Genomic DNA, 6,878 nt, shown 5'->3' on the forward strand with positions numbered 1-6,878 from the left:
AACAAAGTACTATTCCAAGTCGCAGCTCTGCTATAGACATGATCGCCAATAAGCTCAAACGAAGCAGGTGAATTGTCATGAGCATGGTGCGAAGAATTCAAGATAAAAATCCTCGACGTACATGCCTTCTTCTTCGTATTTGGTTGACCAAAATCTGTCACCTCCCAAGATACATCAGAAGACCACGACTTGATATGCATCAAGTTGTCTTTTGCAGGAAGAACAAGCGCCTTAAGGCCAGCTAAGAGCACTTAAAGCTTCAACGTCGTCCCCTATCTTGTGAATCACCTTCCTTCGCAAGAATGGTGATGGTATTGCTCTTAAAGCACTTGAAAAATATCATGGCTGTAACAAAATAAACAAAGCAACATAAGCACAAAAGTGGGCAGCAAAGAAAGAAAAATCGTTTCACTAAAGAAAAAGACATTCAACTCAAATCACGTGAACATTGAAGAATGATGATGACAACATCACAATAACAGGAGGAAATCAGCCATGAAGCTTGATCAAGCACGACAAAGAGAGCAGCTACAAGACGGTATTTCAAGGCATGCTACAGTAGCAAAGAAAACCAAAACGCCATGTAATCACACTACGTAACCCTGCAGCGATTACGCAAGCAGTTTCTTGCACTGCACGGCAACGTCACCACCAAGGAAAACCATGACCAAAAGGCACTACACAACATAAACTCCCTACAGTCTTTTGCACAGCCCCACATGGTAAAAGTGACGCACTGTAACAAGCTTCAAGCAACTACAACTCGCACCAAACAGCAGCAAAAAGGGCACAGCAGCAGCAGCAACAGATGCACACAGCAACGTCACTACTAAGGGAATACTGTGACCAAAAGGCACTAGACAACATAAACACACTGCAGTCTTTTGCACAACACCACGTGGTAAACAATGACGCACTTCAACAAGCTCTAAGCAGCAGCAACAAGCAAAGGCTACGACAAAAGCTCCAAGCAAGCCCACATCAAGAATTGTGGGTTGTGAAAAAAAAATGCACACCCAATTGCCTTATAAATAGGGGTCAATTGCTTCCTAATGCTATAAGGGAAATACATACCCAAATAGCAAAAGAAAAATCAAAAGAAGGAAGCACATTCCAACCAAAGCAAACTCCAAAAACTGGCAAGTTTCAACCAATCTGCGCAAGCAGGACTTTTTTGGTGATAATTCAACTTTCCAAAGGAGTTTTGATGCAAGGCCAATTGGAGAAGGAAGCTAATTGGCTGAGGATTATTTTCCCTAAAGCCAAATGTTCCAGTTTTCAAAGTTATTCTTGCAGAAGTTGTTTTCCAGTTAGGATTGCGCAACTGTAGGAAAATGCAAAGTTGAAGGCTTTCCCGATTTTTCCTAGTGGCATGCGACATATGCCTGAAAAGATAAGGGATAAGGCTACATTTCCCATATTTTTGCAAAATTTTCCAGAAGAGAAATCAACCTCAAATTGGGCGTGCAAGTCAGATGACATGTTTCCCAAAACAAAAAAAAAGGGGAAGGAAAAATACCTCCTTGCCGTGGGCAATCAAAAGAAAAAAAAAAAAAATACCCCTCCTTGCTATAGGAAATCAAAAGGGGAAAGAACTCCTTTCTTTCCATGGGAATAAAAAAGAGGAAAGAAAGTTGCCCTTCTTGCCATGGAAATCAAAACAAGAAACAAACAAATCTCCTTCTTGCTGTGGGGAATCAAAAAGGGAAAGGACAAAACACCCTTCTTTCTGCAGGAAATCAAAGGGGGAAAGAAAAAAAGACACCTCCTTGTCGTGGGAAAAGGAAAAAAAAAAGGAAAGTGAAAAAAATGCACATCCTACTTACCCTTCCAAAACCTTGAAAGAAGTCACAAAAGTTTTCCAACACTTTGAAGGAAGTCATTCTCGTTACCAAAATTGAAGAGGATTCTGACCACAAGGAAAAACATTTGTTTCCTACAACCACAAGGAAAAAACATTTGTTTCCTACACCCACAAGGAAAGGAAAAATCCAAGTCTCAAAATACACCAAATGTATTTTGTCAAAAAAATTATGGAAAATTAATACGCACAATAAGTATGTGCCAATTTATCCATTTCCAAAACTTCTTTCAAGATCAAGCCTCTACGGCCCTTGAAGAAAAAAAAATCATTGCTTTCAAGATCAAGCCTCTACGGTGCTTGAAGAAAGAAATAAAATTTATTTTAAGATCAAGCCTCTACGGCCCTTGAAGAAAAAGTTTCATTTCATTCAAGATCAAGCCTCTATGGCCCTTAAAGAAAAAAATTTCATTTCTTTCAAGATCAAGCCTATACGGCCCTTGAAGAAAAGTTTCATTTCATTCAAGATCAAGCCTCAACGGCCCTTGAAGAAATGTTTCCTTCAAGATGAAGCCTCTATGGCCCTTGAAGAGAAAATTTCATTTCTTTTGAGATCAAGCCTCCACGGCCCTTGAAGAAAACTTTCATTTCAACTCAAGACCAAGCCTCAACGGCCCTTGAAGAAATGTTTTGTTCAAGAAATACGCCTCAACGGCCCTTGACGAAATTCATCACCTTAATTCAAGACCAAGCCTTAACGGCCCTAGAAGAAATGTTTCGTTCAAGAAATACGCCTCAATGGCCCTTGATGAAACTCATCATGTCAATTCAAGAAATACACCTCTATGGCCCTTGAAGAGGAGAACTAATTCAAGATCAATTCTCAAAGACCCTTGAGTTAGAACATTCACACTGCAGGACTTCAAAACACGTTTCCTACATGTGGCAAGCACATGCCTACAACACGCCTTGAAGTGGGGGCATTTATAGACATGTAAATTTCGTTGCATACAAATGATGCATCACAAAGTTCCACATGGCATATGACTCATCACAAATGGAAAAGTCATCAATGACATATGGCACAAATCAAGCAAATGAAGCTTAAAACTTCCCAGAATTCGGTCAAAGAGAGAAAACCTCTCTTGAAAAAAAGGTTCAAAGTGTTCTCAAAACCGGAAAGAAAGTTAAGGCATCTTCATAAAATGAGCAAGAATTGAAGATTGCCCACAAAATAGGCAAAGGCCCTATAATTCGGCCAAGGGAGTAAAGATGGCTGAAATTAAGACACAAAACATCCCTAAATTCTACCAAGGAAGAATTAGGACATAAATCAAAGCCAAAACCACCCAAAGGCAAGCATTGAAAAGCCTATAAATACAAGGTCCTGCCACAAGCATAGGGGTTAGAAAATTACACATTAAGAATAACCTCTGCATAAATCTTTGAAGATTAACACTGCCAAAGTTTTCTTTGAAGAATGTGCAACCAAAGCCGAAGCTTTCTTTCGACCAAAGCCAAAGCACTCCCCTTGAAGAATGACCAAGCACTCGTGCCGACTCCTTCAAGACTTTGTTGCAAGCTCAAAACTTGTAACGACGTTCATTTTAATATCAAGTCGCCAAGACCCTTGAATCAACGAAATCCTACATCAACACTCCATTTGCCGTAACCCTAAACATGAGGTGAAGACCATCCACAAGTTGTTTCAAGTTGAAAACTAGAAACAATCGTTCAATTGTTCATCAAAGATCAAGTCATCGCGACCCTTGGATCAACAACCTACGCATCTACATCAAATTTGAAGAATGAATTAGAGGAAAATTGTAAACAGAGATTGTAACCTACAAATTCAAATCAATAAAAATCTACTTTGTACATGTGTTGTCGTTTCAATGTTACAAAATTTTCATGCTTACAATAAGGTGGAACCTAAGACCAATTGACTAAAAGAAGAAGAGATCCTAGAAATAAGGTTGCCCGATCCTCTAAGTTTAGAATTAATCAACAAGTTGGGGAGTCTAGTGCAAAAGTTGTGCCCACAACTGCGGGCAAGCCCCGCCTTATAGGCCACCACCGTTGTCTAATAAAGGAGGATAAGCTACATGAAGACAGCCAGATCCACAAAGGGAGGCTTTTTCAGGCAATGAGCATAGCTCGAAGTAGGGACCTCCTTACACCCCGCATAACAATGCAGCTAACCAGCAACTTAGAAATGAGTTGGCCGAGCTGCGAAGAATGGTGGTCCAAAATGCCCAACCACATGTTTGCCTGCTATTCAGGATCACATATCATAATCCCTACCCAGAGTATATTGATGAGCAAAGCCCTTTTCCCCTTAACTTCAAGATTCCCGCATTCCGAACCTTTAGTGGAGATCTAGAGACCACATTTTCAAGTTTTCCAACTAATGCTTAGCATTTGAAGACAATCCTAACTACAAATTGAGGTTGTTTGGGAATTCATTGGTTGGCCTAACTTCTCAGTGGTACTCTATGTTACCTCCTAATTCTATTACTAACTGGGGGCAAATGAAGATGGCTTTCCACAAGCAGTTTTATAGGGTGGAGCCCTAGATGACTATCATTGATCTAGTGTAGGTAAAACAATATGAGACGAGTCTACTAAGGACTTCATGATGAGGTTTAGAAGGACAAAGATGAGGTGCCAGTTTCCTATCAATCATGCGCATCTCATAGCTATTGCCAGAAAGCTTTAAGGCTACCCTTGAGGAAAAAGTTTTATGATGTGCAATTTAATGAACTCCAAAAGTTGGTGATTACCACAACCAAGTATGAGAAGTTGTTAACCGAGGAACAGAAAGTGACACACTCATCTAAGGTGCCTTTTTTCTATAAGAACAAAGCCCCAATTGATGTTTGAAGGCCTAGAACCTGGAGAAAATGACAGCAACGTAGGTGAAGAAATTGAGTTGTGCACAACATAGATAACCACTCCCTTCAAACCTTTGATGGTGAAGGGGTTGGTCCGGCCAGTTAAGGACCAAAAGATTGTGATGAATGATAGAGGATTTGTGCCTGTGAAGCCCCTGAAGTACCAGACTTATTTTTTTTATTTGACCAAGGCTGCTGACATCTACGAAGAGTTAGTGAGGGCTAGAGAGATTGTGCCCGACAACACCAAAAAGATGCCTAAACTAGAAGAGTTGAGAGGGAAAAAGTATTGCAAGCTTCACTACACCTTCAACCATTCGATAGCCAATTGTGTCTAGTTCAGGGATTGGATCCAAGATCTCATAGTCAAGGGGAAGCTGTTGTTAGAAAAACCTCAAGCTAACATGATGATTAACACAGATCCCTTCCCAAAAACCCCCATTAACATGATTAACCTTAACTGGGTTGAAAAAGGAAAGGGAATGGCTACTTAGGAAAAGAAAGGTGAGAGAAGACAAGCTGTTAGACCTTTTGAATATGTTAAAAGATTGCCTGACAGATCACAAGCAACTGTAATCAAAGGAATGGTCCTATGCAGTAAATGCCATTGTGAATGTCAATTGGAGGTGCCAGCATTGGGCGTCATTATTGACTGAGAGTTAGTTAGAATAAAAGAAATAAAAGAACAAAATGCCCGCAGAAGTGTTATTCAGGTAGCAGAGAAGGAAACCTCCAAGAATGTGTTCTAAAGATTAGGAGGGGATTATGAATCTAAAGGTCTTTCTGAGGTATTCAAGAACTATGAGACCTTAGAAGAAGCTGAAGACAAGGAAGCCAAGATGCCAAGGTGGATAGAAGTGAAACTTCCCCAGCCAAATCATCATCGCGGTGCAAGGCAAGGATGGGGAGAGAGAACAATAAACCCAGTGCCCCCAGTTACTAAGAAAGATTCAGCCCGACTTGGCCAAAAATGGTTTGTGGTTGGCAAGGATGGAAGACCTGTTAAAGAGATGGGGCCATCTATGATAAGAAGAGTCCAAAGACAGCATAAGGCTTATATGAACTCAATAAAAATCCCCACAATTTAAGAAGCTTCGAGCAATGTTAAGTTTAAGGAGGCTACACAAAGTGGAAGAAGACAACTCTAATTAAGCAGCAAGAAAAAGGTTAAAAGAGCTAATAGTAAGATGGAGGGTGAGGGAAATCATGTACTTTATAATTCTCATCCAAGAAAGTACAGAGTGTTGAGAAGAGCTCAGGAAAGTGTAGTGATGATGCCTACACCAGGTTGGAGACCAGAGCCTCTTTGTTTTGGGACCATTTCCCTTGAGAGAATGATACCTTTACGTATACTGGAAAATGCACCCTGTGAAGCCCCAAGACAGTTGCTTAACTTTGATATAATAGTAGATGAGGAGGTGCTCGAGTTGATGTTAACCAAGGATGCTAAGGCTTGGATGGACGAGTTTGTGTATCAGATTGGAGGAAAGAAAGAAAAGGTACCTGGACCCAGCAACTTCCACGTAAACATGACTTATGTTTTATTAGCCATGTTGCAGGTTGAACCAAATCAGCTAGCCATAATGGAGGGTGATTATTTGGCACCAAAACCAATGATGGCACTTATTAGTGTTGAAGAAGTTGGGAAAGAGGGATCAAACGTGGTAGACTGGCCCGAACCTACACAAAAGAAGCCCGATAGGGTATATTCTGACTGAATGGTGTTCAGCAACCCAAGTCTAGCCCTAGCTAACCATCTTAAGCCCATATACGTAACTGCTCATCTCGACGAAGTACCCTTCAAGAGGGTATTGATAGATGGTGTAGCTACGGTCAATGTTCTTCCACTTAAACAAATAAAGAGAATGGGTAGAAGTGAGGAATATCTTATTCCCACTGATCTAACAGTTTCTAGTTTCTCTTGAGCCATCACCAGAACACACAGGATATTGCCTTTGAAAGTTGCTTAGGGTCCAAGCAAATCATGTTGTCATTTTTTATGGTGGATAACAGTTCTACCTATAGAGCACTGTTTGGCAGAGATTGGATTCACCAATGTCTGTCTATGCCGTCCACTCTACATTAACAAGTTGCTGTTTACCACGAGTCTAAAGATAAAAAACCAGGATTTTGGAAGATTGTGAAAGCCGAGTCACAACCATTTCTCCCCATAGCTAATGTTG

The sequence above is a fragment of the Pyrus communis genome, chromosome 4, assembly GCF_963583255.1.
Source record: "Pyrus communis chromosome 4, drPyrComm1.1, whole genome shotgun sequence".
Taxonomy (NCBI): domain Eukaryota; kingdom Viridiplantae; phylum Streptophyta; class Magnoliopsida; order Rosales; family Rosaceae; genus Pyrus; species Pyrus communis.